Genomic DNA, 20,705 nt, shown 5'->3' with positions numbered 1-20,705 from the left:
TGAATGTAATCATCTTGCATTCACCTAATACCCTGAACGCTCCGAGATGCTAGTTTGACAGCACAGGACACGAGGCAGATTCGCTCTGCTGATCTTTATAGCCGTTCTGTTGTGTTCTCAGCATGGCTTCATCTCAACTCTCCTGCTGCCAGTTTGGTAACAGCAGTTGATTTAGAATAAGAATACAGTGCAGCAGGCACCGGTAATAACATTTTGATAAAAGTTCTCAATTTACGTGAGCCTCCAATTTAGCACACTTTAAGCGGGATGTTTGTAAATGAGATTTTTAAAAGTGTCGAATTGTAGAAAAAATGACTAACTGTAGCCTGGCGAATAACGAAAATAATTGAGATGACTTTGTAACCTCCTCCAGTTCAATTCAGCTCAACAATTCTTGACTGTAGGTCTTCAGACATCTTGAGATTTATGGTTCACATCAGCAGATGCTTCTTGTGAGCCACACAGTGAAAACGTTTGAGTGTGAGGTCAAAGTGATTCTCCTCCGTCTTGTTTTGTTGATTCAACTGGAAGTTTGGTGACTCCTGCATAAAACGAGGGACATTTGAGGGGTTCACACACTTTTTAATTGCCATTGTATGTCAAAAAGAAAGGTGGTTGGAATCCTTCCTCTTTACCAGTTTTATCCAGACTAGGGTCATAGAGGGCTTGAGCCAATCACACCTGACATTTTGGGAAAGGTGGGATACATCCTGGACGGGTCACTAGAAAAGTACAGGGCTAAAACAGAGAAAATGCCATCACCCACACACATCCACACCTACAGCGCAGTGTATTCATTTGAACCCAGACGGATGGACCACCATCCCATCCAGGCAAACTCCGGCAAATAATGTGACGAGATTGGAGCCTTTTGGTGATATTAAGTAATCATGGTGAACATTGAAACAGTGACTCGCAACAAAACATATCTATGTCATATACACTTGACATTTCTATTGAGCTTGATTTTCTGTGACAATCCATAAACCTGTGGAAAATAATTCAGTTGTTTATTTTAATGAATGTTGTTCCATTGTGTCTTCACAATCATTTGATTTTCATAAAGGCAGCTAAAATGGTGACAGGTAGAAAAAAATTTTTTTTCACCTCTTTTAACTCTATGGGCAGAGGAAAGCAGAGTCGTCACAATGTTAAAAGAGCCTTTCTCATTCACACAATCGCAACTCGCCCCACAAGCTCTTAACAGTCTTAATTGGACAACACACGGCAAGCCAAAAACCAGCCTTGTGACATATTGACTCCTCCGCTGCTGCGCAAGCACAAAACTCCTCCTCTTGTTTCCTGTGTTATCAATATTCTGACCTTGTCTTGCCTTAACTTTGAATTTGCAGCTGCCAACAACATCCTGAAAAGATATAAACCGATCCATAACAATGACAACAGATGTTTACCAATGAAGTGTGTATTTGAAACACAGATAAACACAATGTAATTTTTCTCTCCTTTCTTTCCAGGCTGACAGGGATTGTGTATTCCAGTCAGGCTACGGCACAGTTAATTTGTGCCACTTCTTTGAACGATAGACCCATTCCCACTTGAAACATGAACCACAGCGATGTAAGAGAGGGTGAGTGTTTATGGTGTCCTGTCAGTTTGTGTTTTTTTAACCACACAACGAGGGAGAGTTGATTACAACACCCAGCACAATCAAGAGGGTCTTTTAAAGGCCTCGTGCCACACCGGCGGAGCATCTGATGGACCAAATGTAAACTATTCACGGAAGCAGCAAGACAGACCGAAGAGAGTATGATCCTAAATAGCTAAAAACTGTCTTCTCACCTCTGCTTTCCTTTGCTTTAGTTTTTCATCACTTTGTGCCATGTATCTTGTATTTATGATGTTAGTCACCACAATATAATTTGAGGCTGTTGAGTCGATAGTAATTACCAAAATGTTCTCAGACTCATGAATTGTAGTTAAATACTTTCTAAAGATTAGTTGTCTGTACCGTGCAAGGGACATCGTCAATGTCTTTACCCACTTCACATCCTCCAAATATTGTTTTTCTTTCTTTGTTTTTTTTGCCATTAGTTTTGCTTTGATGCTCATGAATGATTAAGCTGAACTGTTTGTATTTGGCTTACAGGCATTTATTAAATTTCAGTTAACATTCACAACACACCAATTACTGATTAACAAGCCTTGTGATATAAGAGAGTGGAATTTAGTTGCATAGAAAATTTTAAATTTATTTTGTCAAATAGGTCTCAGTACCTTGTGCATTGTTTGTCCGTTGGCCATTGTGGCGTTGTGTCATCCAGCGTAGTGATGGTAAGCTATTATCCATTACATTACTGTAACATAATACATTGTGTGTAACATGGCTGGCGTGTGTACGAGGTTGATCCATGTATGTGTGGGCGTGTAACTGTGTGAATGTCTCCGAGCCTTAGGAAAAGATTGATGTGGTGCAGCGAGCTAAAGTAGCCTCACACCTCCCCAGCTGCTCTGCTCGAGACAGAGGCCTGCTGCTTCTGAAGCTGTGCAGAAACCCTGAAAACCTTTGGCTTTCACTAAACATCAAAACTAGAAGCTTCCCCGGTGGCTTTCACTCTATAGAACTGTTGGCTCTGGAGTAGATTTTCCTATCAACTGTTGAGCATAGAAATACCGTGCTGCCATTTTACACCAGCGTTGGACATAATATCACTATTAGTGAGATGACTCTGGAACTGTGCCACTGCTGCACTGCATGCTCCTCAGACATTTACACATCTTATTTAGGCCAACTACTGTTGCAAACTGTAGTAAGCAGATTAACAGTGGATGGAAAAAGAACCCTTTCTATTTCCCTTCTCATACTTTCAAAACCACCACATTTACAAGTTGTCAGGCAGGGTAAGTATTCTTTTACAATATGTGACGCAACGATGTCTGGAAATCAGACATGCTTGGACTGTGAAGTCTTTCCTATCCAGTCAAGGAGAAAATATCGCACTAAATAAATCACGTAATTTAAGATGAAGAGTTGAAACTAATAAGAATATATTTTAAGTACATTGATACTTTCTTTGTCTAGATGTGTGAGTGATGACATTTATGGAAATTTACTGAGGAAACTTTTGATTTGGGACGTTAGTATCCTCTGAGGTTTATGACTAAACACAGTCCAGATGGTATGAGCTGTCTGCACACTTTTTTTTTTTATACAGTAATCACAATTGGGTGTAAATTTACAGACTCACTCAAACACAAATTAACAACTGCACGGACCCTCAAAACAAACACTCCCAGACATGAAAACGAAACTGAGCGCACCTAAGCCTCAGCTCATGAGCTTTGATCTCAGTGAGTTAAAAGACTTTGTGGCCATGGAGTGGTATGTTTAGTACAAATGTTACTTCTGTTTGTTTTGTTAGAAATGAGCCGGACGCCTCTGAGTATTCAGCTGTTATTCTGAAACCTTTTTCCTTATTCACTAGTCCACTGTGGGTTTTCTTATTCAGTACTGAATTCTTAGTGTTCTCTCTTCACAACTGATCTGTATAATATTTGAAGTTCTCCCCAGGAACAAATGCTTAACATCCCAGTTATTTCTCACCTTATTATCGTGAAACTTGTGGGCATTTAAAAAAAAAAAAAGAATACAAGATTCACCCTGCTATAATTGGTACATTAATGCAATCCATTTGTTGAAGTGTTATTGGATAAATAGATAAGCAGTTCTATAAAGATGTACTGCCTGTACTATTATACATTTTCAATCTTCTGGTCCAATATTGCAAAAAGGCCTGTGAGCAGGGAGCCAGGTCGACCCAAGTACGAGCTGCAGTCTGAAGCAGGGAACCTCTCCACCACTCTAAACACTGCATATGACCGTCAAATACCTTAAACAGTCATTATTTTTGAGTCCTCGTACAAAGTGTATATGCTTTTCCTCACATAGTAAAATGTGTACGTGTGTGTGTGTGTTTGTGTGTGTGTGCCTGTGTGTGTGTGTGTTTTTGTGTGAGCTTTTGTGTGTGTAGCTACTGTGTCTCTAATGAGAGAAACAGAGAGCAGGAGACGGGGGGGGAAGAGGCGGGGCGGCAAAGGTAACAGCTTGGCTGTGAAATATTGTGGAGTCTGCCAGTTGCACCATGATGTATTGGGAATCACTCGCTCACTAATTACCTTAAATTAACAGTAGAGTTGGGTGTGACAGTTCATGTAACTGTTTTTTCTGCTGCTACAGATGAATGGGCTGGGGGAGTTGATGCCAGGACACTGTTGACAATCGAATTCTCCTTCAAACTCCTTCTAATCAATTTCTCTCCCTCTACATATGAGGCAGGAAGAGATGTAGACGGGCCAGTGAGCCTTAGATGAGGTTCACAGATTTCTGTGTCAATGATTTAACTGAGATTAGTAGTTCGATGATATCTTTGTTTATGATTTGAAATCTCCATTGCTTTCATAAAGTGGGCCTAGAAGATGACTCTGTAATCATGTGCCATCCACCATCCAATAATATTTTGGCAACGTAAATAGGCTCAATGAGCCCGGCTTGCTCTGTTGCCATGGACACATGGCTCATGTGGTACAGCTTCAGCATGTGCATACTTTTGTGCATGAGTTTGCTCCAACACATGCATTAATAAATGGACATTAAGGTTGCTTTGTATGAAAACAAGCCAGAAGTTGTAACCCTTGTCAGCATTATATGTTCACAAACACACACACACACACACACACACACACACACACACACACACACACACACACACACACACACACACACACACACACACACACACACACACACACACAAACAACCCACACATACAGTACATTATCTTCAGCCCCTTCTAAAAAGAGCTCAGGGAGGATTTGTGGATCTGTGGAAAGGACCAAGAAAAATGTTTTCTGATAAATTATTCACAGTCCCACAATCCCTTTTGGGCAGAGTGTTGCATTGCCCTGTGTGACGCATTACACCTTCACCATCTCTGTCTCTGTCTCTCTCTCTCTCTCTCTCTCTCTCTCTCTCTCTGACTCTTTCTCACTCTCTTTCACTTGCACTCATTTTTTCCTTCCTATGTCACTCAATCACTATTTCACTGTGCCCTTTTCCTTTCTGTGTTTCTGTTTCTTCCACTCTATCTCTCTCTCTTGCTCTCACAAACTTTTTTTTTAATGCTGCGACACTGGGCCTCGCACCCCCAGAGAAGGGCCCAGTTCTCAGGCAAGCTGTCGCTGATAATGGTGGCAATTAATAACATGTCATAATCCTGCAGAGAAAGAACTGTGTGTGTGTGTGTGTGTGTGTGCGTGTGCGTGTGCGTGCGTAAGAGGAAAGATCCACACGTTTTGTGTGCACTTAGGCTTTATGATGTCATGTTTGAAAGGCAGGAGGATGTTTTCGATACATGTACAAATGCTTGTTATGCTAACGTTCCTCTGTATGTATCCTTTGTGTGTCCTAATGCCCGTGTGTGTGTGTGTGTGTGTGTGTGTGTGTGTGTGTGTGTGTGTGTGTGTGTGTGTGTGTGTGTGTGTGTGTGTGTGTGTGTGTGGCAGTGAGGGCGGAAAAGGTTTAGCAGCTGCAGGTCTTTAGCACATCTAATGCTTAGTGGACACAGGTGTTGTACACATCTGAGGTCACCAAGCTTCATACACTCACAGACATGCACACACACTCACATGAAGGCTTTAGACTCTCCTGCCAAGGCACGGGCCAAGTCACACCCTACTGGTACATATCTGAACACAGAGCTGCACTGAACAGAGGGGACAGTTTTTTGTAGTATTTACCATAACATCTTCCTCTCAACATACAGAAGCCGCGGAGGATACAGAACATAAGAGGTTTGTGTGTTAAACAATAACTTTCTTCTTCAGTTGTGCCATGTAGTCATGACCTAAATTGCTCAAATATACTGGTTACTCAGGATATTTACTATTTGCAAAGATGTCTCATGAATTTAAGTCTACATTAATAACTTGGTTTAAGACATTATATTAAATCAGAATGTGAACCCTAATGTGTCTTCAGTATAGCTTTTCAATCGTACTCTCCATGTCAGCTATTGTAATTTAAGAAATACTTTGCAGGGACAGATGTTTTGATGGTTTAGGGTAATTGTAACAGGATAAGTAGACTCTAACTGATAAACAATTTAATTTGAACATGGCAAACCCATGAACATAGCAAAGCCATGCAGCCATCAGGTCCCTCTCTCCAGGTGCACAGGCCTGTATAGACACTGTATGCTTGTTGTGCCACCCTTCACCTGAGTGCAAACTGCAGCAGACAGGTGTGACTTTAAAATACTCTTCTTCGCTCTTAGAGACTCGATTATAAACAGATGCATCTGTATGACCGTGCACCCATTTCTAAAATGTGTCTCTTGTTTGTGGGTCTTAAAACATCGAATTACATAAACATATACATGTCCAGTGGTTTACACACCGCACATTAGTTTTGACGCGTGTGTGCGTTTGGATAATATTGGAGTGTGATAAGACAACATTTTCAAATGTAGGACATGTTGAGTGGTGAGGTGAGATGAGAGATCAGGGTGTAACATTCCTTCCTCAGCTTCCACTTGTCTGTCCTTAAACAAATGATATCTTCACTGGTACCCTCACTTCCTAATATCCACAGTGGATGGTAGCTTTTGATGACAGCCAGAGTATCATTCTGCCCACAGATAAACTTTATTTCACTAAGGTTTGGAATTCATTTTTCACACAATATTATTATTCTCTCTGTCTTCGACAGACAGATTTCGCTATTCCCAAATGTTATAGGTAAAGAACCTGTATGCCATCGTTGATATTATTGAAATAAGTATGGGCCTCATAATGGTGAAGGTTTTATCCCGGTACCTTGTGTAAAGTTCAAAAACATGCACATAAGCCATTCAGGCTTGCTTTCGCAAGGGGGCTTTGGCGCACAACCCAATGGTTAAAACAATTAGAAATCCAATGTCAGTGAAGATTTGGGCTTTCACTTGGAGCTTTGTCAGAGGTATAAATTTGCCATCAAATTTATATCTTTGAACAGTACAATGCACACTTGCAGACTCATCCTTTAACATTTTTATTCGGTATATCCATGCAAAAGTGGTGGTAGAAAATATCCAGCCAGCCATCTTCTATACCGCTTCAGCCTGTTCAGGGTAGTGGGGCAATGGAGCCCATTCCAGCGAATTGTGGGGCGGAGAGCAGGATACAACCTGGACAGGTCGCCAGTCTATCACAGGGCAAACACAGAGACAGACAACCACACACACTCACGTTCACACCCAGGGGCATTTTAGGGTCAACAGTGTTTGGACTGTGGGAAGAAACCGGAGTGGAGTGGAAACCCATACACATACGGAGAAAACATGCAAACTCCACACAGAAAGGCCCGGCCGGTATTTAGCACCAGAGGTTCTCGTTGTGAGGTGAGCACACTATATGGTAAAGCCACAAGTTACTCTTCTTACTGCATCTCGGGTCTCTCTTCTCGTCCTACTGTCTTTCCTACAATATTTCTCTCTTGTTTGCTCTCTTGCTCTCTTTTAAAGTGGGTGGGTCATTGTCCATTTGGTAATATTTAGACAGGAGTAAGTCTATGCAATCAAAAGAACTTGGTCAAAGTTTGAAATAAAACAAAAAACATTGTATCACTGGAAATTGCATGAGATGACAACTGCGAACAACAGGTGTTACACACATAGCAGAGATGACCTTGTTACAAACAGATTAGAGTGAACTTGTTAGTCTGTCTAAAGTCAATTTTTGATAAACTCACATTAAAACCCCCACTTTACATGCCCTCTCTTCCGTGTGTCATCTTCCCTCTACCTGTCTCATAGGTGAACTCAATGCTGAGAGAAGGACCTCTCCTCCTCTTTGTTTGAACAGAGTCCAGCCCCTCCGTCCCAGTGTGCAACTGAAGTGTTGATTTAGTTACCTACCTACATCCATACTGCAAAGCTGCCTGCAAACCTTACCCCTGCCCCAAACAGGCAAAGTTTACAAACCTCGGGCAATTTGTACACTCCTATTAGTGGCCATGGGAGGTGCATTAGTAACTGTCAGTGTGCCCTGCCCGATGCAGTGGTCTCATTTGACCCAATTCATTCCAGTGGGTGTGTCCCAATGGCAGTGATATATACCCCCTGTGATTTTACTGATGTATAATCATTCAGCTCCCTCACATCCCACAGTTATCTTTACCTCAATAGGCTGAGGAAACAATGAGAGTGCCATACATAAGCTTTCCAAGAGGTTGGGGCAAAAGGGGCTTTGTTGTGGTGTGTAAGTGAGCGCGGCAGGGATACTGTACTGTGGATTGGAACAAATGGCTCACAGCTGCCTACTCGGTTGAGAGCAAATATGGTGGAGCCACTATTTAGCTGGTGATGATGCTGCTGTTAGTGTTAAACAAATGCCATTGTGGTTTGGAGGTTTCACAACTGAATCTAATTTGGTTGAAGCTATATTGGTACAACAAGATAGTGGTCACCATGCCCTGGGAAACACAAAATCCTCACGGGTGAGACTGGAGTCTCACAGATTCCTTAGGTGATTGATTTTAAAAATAGGAATCCTCAAAATGTCTGGAGAATTATAGCTGCAGCAGCCTTAAACAAGGTGGTTTCCCCAGTGATTACATGGGGATCCGAAGACATTTCCAAGTTGTTGTGCGAGATGCTTCATACTTACTTACATACACTGTTATACTGACCTGCGATAAATGTGTTCATGAGTTTCCTCCAGGTACTCTGATTTCATCCCATGGTCCAAAAACGTGCATGTGAGGATAACTGGTGGGCCTAAATTACACTTAAATGTGAATGTGAGTGTGTGTGTGTTTGCCTGTCTCTCAATGATAGTGATTTCAATCCTAACAATGAAGGTGTCATGAATGTATTTAGTCATTTTCTAGATTTCTGCTTAGTGGTGTATCCTATCAGAAGCTTTTGTAGTTGTTAGTGATGATATGGCCTTAGAATACCATCACAGTTATTTTGGGGTATTCATGCAACATACAATGCCAACATATAAAATGTTATAGTTGGATGTCAGATTGAATATAAAAGACTTTATTATTCTGTGTAGAAACTAATTTCTCAGATCTTCATGTGCAAAATAAAAAACTTTGCAAGGTTTACTCTATGTCTATCAATCTCTAACTCTAACTGGTGACTTGTACAATATGGATATTCAGAGGTGGGTTTTTAAAAAAAAACATACTGTAGTAAAAATATTTTTACTTTATCATAGCATTAATGTTTTATGAATTATGTTTGTACCATTGATTGTGGAAGAGAGCTCATTTAAGGCATCTGTATTTATATCTCGCTTTAGAGAAATACTATTTTCTTATATGTTAGAATTTTCTCCATATAAGGAGGAAACATACTTTGAATGAATTACATTCTAAAGGACCTTTAAGAAAACTTTGTATATCATTAAAATCCCTTGAAGCTGGGCCAAACATCCTCTGCTTTAGAAATCAAATGATGGTCAGCCTATGTTTGCGCCACTGAATGTAAATCACTCCATAATAAACTGAATGTCAGAAGTAGAATTTTTATAAAAACTTGCGTCCCAAAATAATCCTCTGTAATTTTGCAGAGCTTTGAGTGAAATCACATGACCTGCTGGCTTTGTTTCATTAGTCACAGATTCACGTGCTGGAGCTTTAACAGGAAGTCTCTCCACCAGAGTAAAATAATTTAATTATTTTAATACGTCCCAGTCAATTGTCAAGCAGCATTAAGCCCAGTGTAATGGGGCTCAAGTTGTGGTATTTTTTTCTTCAGGATTGTAATCAAGTAACAAGTATGCTACATTTAAACTATTCTCACAAGCAGAATTTATCCCAAAAGTTCCTCCAGTGGATGCAATGAAATATATGGAATGCATTACGTCACACTTCTGTGCATTTTATACAATAACCTATGAAAATATTATATCAAGATTCCAATTTCAATTATATTATAATGACGATTGTAATGTACTATACATCTTTGAATACCTTTACTTCATCCTTTACCTTTGTCTTTTATCAAAATGTCCAGTACTTTTTTCCAGTTCTTTTTTAACCCATTTGTTAATATTTATGCATGCCATCAGGAAAACAAACTGTTTTATTTGGGCTGAATGTGAATTAGATTGGAGAGGCTGGCTGAACCAGACCCATCGCAGTGATTGTACCTGGCTGGAATGACTCTTCACCATGGATGTATAGATCCGGGAGTGTAGGAATAAATGCTGCACATCTCCGATTGGCTCCCTATTGTTGTTGCAAAAGTACATTCTGGTTTTCCCCTGTATTCCTAAAACGCTCTTCTCATTTCTTTTGCAGCATGTTTGTTATTAATATGGCATGGTGGACAGCACCCAGTGTGAGAAATGTATGAGATTCATCACAGCACCTTTCCAACCCCAATGCAAAACAACAACCTCTGCCCCACCGAGCTGTTTCATCACAGACCCTTCATCTGTGCTGTCTCTCTATTGCTCTGCATAGCATAGCATAAATCAAACCCTGTGGGATTCGCTCCCTTTCTCACTCAGTCCCCAGAGTTGTGCCCCTTCTGCCCATGTTACATTGTATTCACAGATTTAGTGGCATTGTAAATACATATACACAAGCAACATCTATCAACGCAACTCCAAGAGAGGGTCTGTAATCAGAGTGCCGGGCCTGCAGCCGACGAGGCTATCTCCATTTACCTTGGGATAAATCCATCGGTGTGACCAACACCGGTGCACCAGTGGAGCCTGACAAATCACCCCAGTCAGGCCACAGGGCTGCTGGGCCTTATTGGCCGGGCCTATAAGTGGTCTTCCCTCTCAGCGGAAAGGATGGGCCCTGTCAACCAAAGCCAGATTAAAAAGCATACTGTGAAAGAAATGATTTGTTATTAGGGAATGCCTCATTGTGAATCTTCAAACTAGGAAGCAAGTATGTATGACAGCAGCGGAGGGGGGACTCTGGTTGCACTGAAAGTCCTTCCTGTTTGCTTTTTGTCTGTTCCTCTTGGCTTCCTACTCCCTTCTACATGTTACTGTTTTGTTATTTCAGTTTGTGTGCGTATTATGTTTTCTGAATGCATAAAACAAGGCAGACTGACCGGGTTATGAGGATGGGTTGTGATCGTGCTTAATATTTCACAGTGGTGACTTTGTAAGGATTAAACAGAGAGAGCACTAAAGTTGTCAAAAGACAGATAAATATAACAGAAAGATATGGGCCTCTCCAGTCCATCACATGGCAGAGAGAGAAAGAGAGACTGGACTGGACTGGACTGGACTGGATCTTTACTTTTTTAAGATGCCACCATGAGGGCATGAAATGGTATCATTGCACACATTAACAATTTATTTGATCCAGAGGTTTCAATGTTCTCATAAGCACAACAATGTCCCCCAAAAATATTGATTTAAATTTTACTCTCACTTCATTTGCATATGTATTACTCAGATTAAGCCTCGCAGAAGATGTTTCATACAATAACGTATATAGAACACTCTGTGATCATTTCAACAAGCATTGAAGTCAAATGTTTGACCCTTGTTTCATCTTGATACTAACATCAGCTACTGTTTTTGTATCTATGGAAAAAAATATGTTAAAAAGATGTAAGTTTATAAGGTACTTTCAGTCAGTCTACACATCAGCAGAACCTGTTATCTAGGCATTCGTAAATACATTTACAGTGGTATTATTTATATGCATTTGACTTCAAATGTTCCTTACAGTTTTATCAGGTTTTAGTTTTTTCATTCTAATCTCCTTTTTATCATAACTGCAAACAGCAGTGCGTGCCTCCATATGTCATGCGTGCATACATACATTCATATACATGCATACGTGGGTGCGTGCGTATTATGCACATTGAAAAGCAGCAGTTACACCGTATGATGCTGCATGGTTTTTACAAGAAGAACCATGTAGAAATATAGTCTCTGTCCCGGTGATAAGATGGAGAAGTGCTGAAGATTTGTCCCCCGTGTTTAGAATCCTTTGAGCTCAGCTGAAGGTGAACCCTGTTCATGATAGCAGTGAATGATGGGATGTCATAACAAAGCAGTGTTAAATAAAAATACATCATTATTTTTCCAAGTAGCCAGCGTTTGATGGAGATGAAAGAACTGCAAAGGGACACAGATATTTTTTGGGACCTCCAGACAGCCACACTGCCACCTTCCTTCATCTTTTATGCACCATTTTTTTTTTTAAATTGTTAATTTATTCAGACATCTTGTCAAGATAAGTGACAGTGACCAGGGCTTGTAATTTTCTCTGGTGTAAGCTGAAAGTCCTGTGTCATCATCAGGACTTATAAGTAATGGAGAATCATGTGTGGCGGTGTTTGTGGTCACTATTAAAAGGCGACTTGTAGAGATCATGAGGGAATTTGCGAGATATATGAGCTACCGGTGTACTGACAGCATGGTTAAGAACGGGGCCAGGGCCGAGAGAAAATAAACATTATTTCTCTGTGGTTTACCTGACGTTTGACTTTGAGGGCTGAGATTTAGTGACACTTTTGCGCCAAACACTCTGTAGACACACGGCAGTAAATTACTTGAAGGTTGGGGGTATGCACAATCCCGCTGACAGAAAATATTAGGTGCTTTTTTTTCCTTGTGTGTGCGTGAGCATGCGTGGGTGCATGTGCGTGCGAGTAAGAGTGCGCGCGTGTGTGTGTGTGTGTGCTTGCCTGTGTGTGTGTTTGAGAAAGAGAGACCATTTGATTGTTATGTTGCCAGTTGTGGCCATTTCACACCTCAGCGGTGCTATTGAAACTCCTCTAATGGACAGGGTGCCCATTAAATACATTTCATTTGTGTTTGCATCATTTCATTGAGTTAATCCTAAATATTTATTAGATGTGAGCCGTAAAAGAAAATCTGTTCCCTGGAAATCTGGCCAACGACTGACACTGGGGACAAAGAAGGAGAACGCTTGTTTTTCCACCGAGAGATACGCAATCTGTGCTCTGCACTTGGCTATGAAAAGAGATCATACAATCTCCCCTTAAAACCGAAAAATCTTGAAAACAAATTAAACTTCTTGCATGACAATTAAATCCCCTCAGAGAAAGTTATTTTCTCCCAGTAAAAAAGAAAAAAAGAAACAAGTACAAAAACATTCACTCAAAATATTCAGCCTGAACACGCCTCTGAAGCTGTGCAAACATTTGCTCATTGAATCGAGTTGTTTGCAGATGAAATTCACAGTTAAGGTCAAAGGCATTGATGAGAGGAAGAGAGGGGGAAACTATTTGTCATCACTGGGTTACTGGGGAGCTTGGCCTTTTTGCTCTGACGTGCCCACATTGTGTACACAGATATACCTGCACCGTCCCTGCTCATTCCAGACACCCACATTCTGAGACATACCTACACACACTGGGACAACACAGCTGGAGGAAAGGCCAAAGGTCACAAAATTCCTTAGAATACACATAAGCTGATACACACTTGTCCTACTTGTCGATCCTCCCTCATCCGATTATGTCAATGCGTCTCACCTGTGTCTTCTCCTTCCCAAAAGTATACAAGCCTCTTTCCCTTATGTGGCCATCGCCAGATTATCTTTGTACCTTCGCGTCATGACTTCTCAGCAACTTCCATGCGTTTCCTAGTTTTCTGTTGTGTTTTTGGACATTTCGTACTTCTGGACTTTGCTCCTGTTTTGGACTTTGTTTAGGATAACTCTCTGGATATTTTTCCCCGGGGTTCTTCAGTAAGCTCTTTGAACGATATTACTCTCATATATTACACTCTGCTTTTGGGGTCTGCCTTGATCTGTACTACTTTCTCCAAGGCCAACCTCAGGAGTTTCACTGAAAAGTTTTGGGGACTCACTGATGCAGATGTTGCATTCTTCATTAAAAAAAATGATGCATCTATGCTGGTCCACGGGAGGGCGCTGTCGCTTGTTTTTGTAATGAGACCACACAGACTTGTGTAGCAATACGCTATAAACATGAAGAAAATCGAGAGAACCCGACATCCATATGGACTGATGACGAATCAGATGCTATCAGGGGTGAGTCTTAACTATAGAACTACTGATATGGACTACAATACTAGAATACGGACCGTGAGTCATACCACGACGGGTCCGCCATGTTTATTTACAGGCACATGAGCAAAGGAACTATTAACAGCGTGAGGGGAGGGGGCGAGAGATGCGCAGTAACAGTGCTTTGTCGCCTCTGGCAGTCTCTGAAGGAGGGACTCGCCACCGTGAAAGAATCTTTCCACCTTGGGAGCCGTGATAAAAACTTTGTGGATCCGCACACCAGTGTCGTGTAAATCGCCTTTGCTGATACACTCACATTCGCTGTCTTGTAAACGGACCCTAAAACTGCAATTTTCAAAACAGTTTTTAGACAGGAAGGTGGCGTCACATTTTGGTATTTTTTTCAATCAGGTATGCTATTATTTGATGATGATAGTAGTGGTTTTCAAACAGTGAAGACAAAGCAAAAGGTGATGTTAATTGATCAAACTCGGATATGCTGTATACCCAATTCTTACTCCTTCAGTCCTCACTTTGGTACTCACACTCAAACTTTCATGTTGGCTTTTGCATATTCATTGAAGATGTAACACACAGACTCAATTTGAGGAATACCTTGAAGTTCCTGACACACCAGAACAATCATAGGGATATTTATGTGGTCAAATTGTAATTCTCTAACACATTTCATGATGTTTTTGCCCGTCCTATTTTCTCTCATAGAGCTGTGAACTGCTGAATGAACACGTGTAGCTGTCCTCCACAGCAATGTAAAAAGGCCCAGGTAACATGATAGAAAATGTCTTTATTGCCTTATAGGTGATTCCTATTTTGTAGCCAATCCATGTTCATTTAGTATTTGACCGACCTGTGCTACACCTCCGTCAAGCTATGGGGAAGATTGCCTCTGCAAAAGTGGAAGAAAAAGAGAGAAATAGTACATAGAAAGTATGAGAGTGGCAGACAGTCTTCCGGTATTATTACCCTAATACTCGCCTACTCTTTCTTTTAGTGTGTTTTTCTTCTTTCACTTGCTGTCTTTCTCTTCCCTCACCATCAGTGCCATAGTCGAACTCTGGTCATACCGGAACAGACTCAGTGGCCCACAGCCTGCCTACTTTTCAAGTATTAATCTCCTCTGGCCCTCTGGAAGACCATGTATCTATTCGTATCAATTATATGTTTCAATATTAGACATCTGTGATTTAAATAATTGTCATTAGAATGGCTTAAATTCACTCCTAGACAGACCTACGCCCTAAAAAGATATTTTTCATAACTTTACTGACATTCTGTGCTGAAGGTTTTTTGTGTTAGGTATGTTTTACAAATCTGAACTCTTTCACGATGCTCAGAGCGGTACAGTTGTGTGCTGATAAAGCAACGTTTTCCCGAGAATTATGATGACCTCTCGTAATATTATAGTTCCCCAAAGTGGCAGGAGAAAATGCAATGATGGTGGTGCCATCAACGATGGAGCAGTTAGAATCAGGGATGAGCCATCTGTCTTCTATACCTGCTTTGTCCAACTTAATGTTGCGCGGGGTCGGAGCCAATCCCAGCTGGCACCGAGAGAAAGGCAGAGTAAATCCCCGACCGCTCGCCAGTCTCTTCTAGAGCTAAAACAGAGACACAGACACATTCATACCTACAGGCATTTTACAGTCACTGGTTGACCTAACAAGCTTAACCTAAAAAGCATATCTTTGAACTGCAAGAGGAAAGAATAATAACTTCCCCACCACCACCATCGCCCCACCAATCCGCCAAAAAATGCATGCACGGTGGGATCGAGCTGGGAATCCCAATACTGCAAGAATACACACCACTCCACTCACATGCTCAAGGAAGAGCTCAATCACATTTTTTGTTTCAAAATCGAATTTGGGTGTGGGATGAGCATGGACAAAGATTAAACTGTCCCCTATTGAGAGTCACTAGTTCTTGTGCTTGGTCAGAGCCATTTCTTTAAGAGAACTGGGGCAACTGAGACGGGTTATTTAATTGATACCTATTTGTCTATCAATGTTTTTTCTTACTTATCGTGGTGCCAAATATAGACCCACATAGAATGTCGAAATACACATCTTCATTTCCGTTTTGCCACTAAATAGCCACCAATAAAAGGTAACACGTCCAAACCTTCGTTCAGCTATTCATTTATTCCTCAATCTTTTACTGAACAAAACTTCTTCATAAAAAAAAAACAACAACAACTATTCATTCATTCATTTTCTTCCGCTTATCCGTTTCCGGGTCGCGGGGGTGACAGTCTGAGCACCATCACCCAGATCACAATGCACCGATTAAGAACCTTCCTGCAGGTGGTGAGCCCACGGGAAGGTGACGCCCGGCGTGGGACACGAACTCACTACCCCTGAGATTGTGAGTCTCATGCTCTACCAACTGAGCTAAAAAAACTAATTAAAAAATAAAGCTTCGTGGTCACAAACTACAAGTTTTTCAGTTAAACTAACCTCAGACACCCAAAGCGATGATTATTAAAGTTTTAGATAGTTTATGATAGTTTTGTACCTCAGAGGACAAAGAGGTGTTTTTTTCATTTTTTATATATATATATATATATATATATATATATATATATATATATTTCTTTCATCCAAGTAAACTCTCTGTCCTGCTTGGCCTTGCTGAATATGTTTGCCCGTAACAGTTTATTCTTCCTATGAAACACAAGATTAACATACTACAACATGTCAGCCACATAACGCCATACAATGTATTGTGCCCTGTAGCTCTTGTTTTATGATTTGGTCTGGAGAAGCATCAGCAATACAATTTATTACCATAGTAAATGTTCTACAAGCTCATCGGAGGATGACATTTTTTACAAATGTATTTCATTATAGACTCCTAATTAAATCTGACCTACATAAGGAAGATTTTAGTGGAACATTCTGACAGAATAAAGACTGGCTTTGCAGAAACAAACAGGTTAATTGAAGCCCAGAGCACGCCAGCAGACACCAAAGGGAAAAGGCGAGAGCGACGGCAGCATTTCCCACTAGTGCTGCCACACTTACCTTGGACTTATTAGCCTATAAAATCATCATATTTGGTCCCTCTGTATTTGTTTGATTACATTTTCCTCCATGCCACTGAGAATATGTGAGATGTTATGTTACACCCTATTGATTACCGGTGTTAATTAAAATTTTAATTAAATTTTTTTATGGTCAGCGTTTCACTTGTGATAATAGTATAGGGAGAGAAGACCCTGGCTTTCATAAATCTTGTCTTTATTTGCAGTGGCTGGCCATCAACAAATACAACTGTGTACATAAAATTTTACTAACATTGATTTTGAAAATATTAATATTACTTTAAACATTGGAGATGTATTATTCAATTTAGAACCGCAAAGCATAAAATCCTGCTGCTATAACTCAGTTAATGAACAGGAAAAGTCCATTACAAACCTATCAGTAGACGCATCATCTGATCCACATAAGCGGCTGTGATAGAAGCAGAATCATTTACTTTAAGCTGTACCGAAGACTCCTTTAATAATAGCGGGCGAAGTATTGTTAAAGCAGTACGAGCGCAGATGAATGAATGTTTTTTTCTTGTGTCTTACGAATACAGAAGACATCATAAAACCACATTTCATTTCGTCCTTTCATATTCATCATGTAGATCGCTGGCTATCATTGCATAGGGATCCTTCAACTTTAAAAATGTCCTGGGTGAGGTAATGAAAGCATCTGCGGGGGTTTAAATGCATAGGAAAAATCAATGAGTGGGTTTTCTTAATGCTTGCCTTTTGAAGTCTAATGGAGCTAATTCTGTCGCGGTGTAATTGGTTGATATGATAAATGAATAAACATTTACCACATCCAATTTGTTGGACAAACTGTTTCTTCAGATTCTGATGCAGCCATGTTTCCTTCTGCTCTCTATTAGCTATCACAAGACTCATGAAAAAATAAGTCGTCTGGAGTCTAATTGTGTTGAATGTGTGTGGAGTGATGCAGTCTGTGTACTTTCCATGGTATAGCTCGGACGTGTGTGGTGTTGTCAGTGAGGAAATTGCTGCAAGACAGGAAATTAAATGACAAGAGAGAAGATAAGATTGAAGAGCAAAAGAAATGTGATGACAGAGACATATAATTGAGTAAGCAGTAAAAATCAAGGGACACACAGACAAGGCTCTGTACTGGCTCATCTGTACCCAGCAGTGTGTGTTAATTAGAGGAATGTGAGTTTTAAATGAAGTGCTGAGTAGCGTGGAGCAGTAATGAACAGAGATTGGCCTGGCACTGGGTAATATGCTGGAGGCCTTATGGTATTTATGACCCAGGGGGCCTCTGCTTCATCCCTGTCCTCCTCAATTCCACTCCGTGCCACATTATTACCACTTTTTCTGTATACCTTTTACATTTCCTGCGCTATATTTTCCCAAAACAAATACAAATACCAGATTCTTTTTATCCGCCACTCCTTGATTCTTATAACCGAGTCCGGGAGTCCTTATTGTCTAACCTTATCAGTGCCGCCAGATATTTCACTCCTGAAAATGTCAGCACTTTTAGTTTTGCTCACTTTCATTCACACAATTTTTGTTCTCGTTAATTTATTGTGTTTGAAGTTTAATGCCACAGATTACATGCAGTAAAGGCTCGCAACTCCTGGACTGCGCTCAGGTTTATGAGTACATTTCTGAAATAATCGTACTTTTGGTGATGCGTCAGGTGTCGCCGCGCAGCTATTGTTTCAGGTTTTTGATTTCACCAGGAAAGAAAATGAGAACTGTGTCTCCAGAACAAATGCACAGGCTTCGGTTTTATTTCTAAATTACTTGTATTTCATTGTTTGTGTACAGCACTTTGTTTCAGCCGTGGTCGTCTTCAAAGTGCTATAGAAATAAGGTTGTTGCCTTTTTCTAAAAGAAGCAAAAATAATATATTATGATTTAATTTGTATTTGGATAATGGCACTTATCCCCCAGCCATCGTGAAGCTCTCCTCTTTCAGTTCAGGCCATGAAAAGAGCCGTCCCGTCGGGAGGACGTTCCCAACGGGACAGCACCATGGGGGCCCATTGTATGCCCTGCCACCGTCCCTCCCACACAGGCCTGACTGATGTGCACCGCTATTGTTTACCAGGAGAATCATTGGGATCATTGAGTGGCGTGTTGTTTTAAGGGCTAAGCTCTAACCGAATGGCTCCATTGTGTGATCCGTTCTGCCCATGGCTGCTAACAGCCCAGGGGCAGAGCCAAACAAGATGGACTTATTTACAGGCTCCGTGACGAGTTCAGTGGTGTCCAGCTTTGAACGATGCTGTGAGTTACTCGTACAAACCATCCTCAGTTTAAAATCACACCACCTCCCCAATTTGAGGGATAATATTTTTAAAACGCCTCTCATAGTTGTCATGGTAGTGAAAGCTTGTGGTTTTTGTAACCACATATGAAAAAAGGAAATCCAATAGACAGAAAAAAACCCAACCCTTAATAGTTCCTTTTCAAGAAAAAACATTGTTATATAATGAAGAAAATAATTAATTTTCAAACCAAGTTTTCAAAATTCACATTGAGCGAATTATCCTTTTTGATTGGCTCATTACTTTATGATCGCCCTGCAGGTTCGGGTTAACCCAAGTGTAAACTAGAATGTCGTTAGGTCTATATTCACATTAGGCGATTATTTTATGACTCTTTGTACTTTTAACTTTTTACACCCACTGTCACAGTTTTAATTGATCAAAATGTGGCATAAAATGTAATCCAAACTCTTACAAGCTCGTCTTTGTGCAATGTTTTGATTGCATACAGATGCAGCATCTGCTCTGTGATCTGGTATATTCAGGCCTGTAGTTCAGCCACATTCACCTTCTTTTTGTTCTTTTTGAGGATTAGTATTTTTGTTTTAGTCGAGTTTAGAGAAACTCTACTTTGAGATTAATGGTGTCTTCTCATTTGAAGAAGAACCACATATCGTCTTTTACTTTATTCCTGAGCCGCTGCAGTGTCCTTCAACTGAAGCACTATGGATGGAAAAATGCCTCCTTTTAACATGAGAGAAAAAAAAATACCCTCAACCACACTGAAAGCAGAGCATCGATACTGATAACTTTAGACATGAGTTCCCAACTCGTACATTATAAAGATCTATTTGCCTTAACACTTTGGAAATGTTTTTCAAAAGAAAATCCCTCCGACAAATGTAGATGCCCACAGATCAAATTCTTTCCCGCAGAACCTCACATACTCTGGGACACATTACTTTTATCACAAGCACGCAAAGATGCACACACACTCTCATATATAGGGACACATATCATAAATTTTCACTCACACACGTACACTTTACATGAACTGTGTCTGATCAGCAATTCTTCTAGAGGTGAGTATTGACAGGTTTTGTTATTCATAGCATATTCAAGCTATTATATTTTCTCCTCTGCTGCCATAATGTTGCCAGTGTTGCGGAACACATTGGTAGCTATCATTCGCCAGCTCTTTTTAAAAAACGTCTTGAGGCGTGACATTATTACCCATGAGCCATAACGAGCCTATTCAATGACCAAACAGGGCTGGTTGTTCCTTTTATGGCCGCCACGTTCCCGGTGAGCATCCAGGGTTCAAAAGGGCACGGCCTTTCTGCCCTGGCGACACACAGAAGCCATCTTTTTATACCTCCTTTAATCGAATCACTGTGTACTACATCACAGTTGTGCTTTGGGCAAATTAAGGTCA

The sequence above is a fragment of the Lipophrys pholis genome, assembly GCF_963383615.2.
Source record: "Lipophrys pholis genome assembly, chromosome: 10".
Lineage (NCBI taxonomy): Eukaryota > Metazoa > Chordata > Actinopteri > Blenniiformes > Blenniidae > Lipophrys > Lipophrys pholis.
This window is presented reverse-complemented; position numbering follows the sequence as displayed.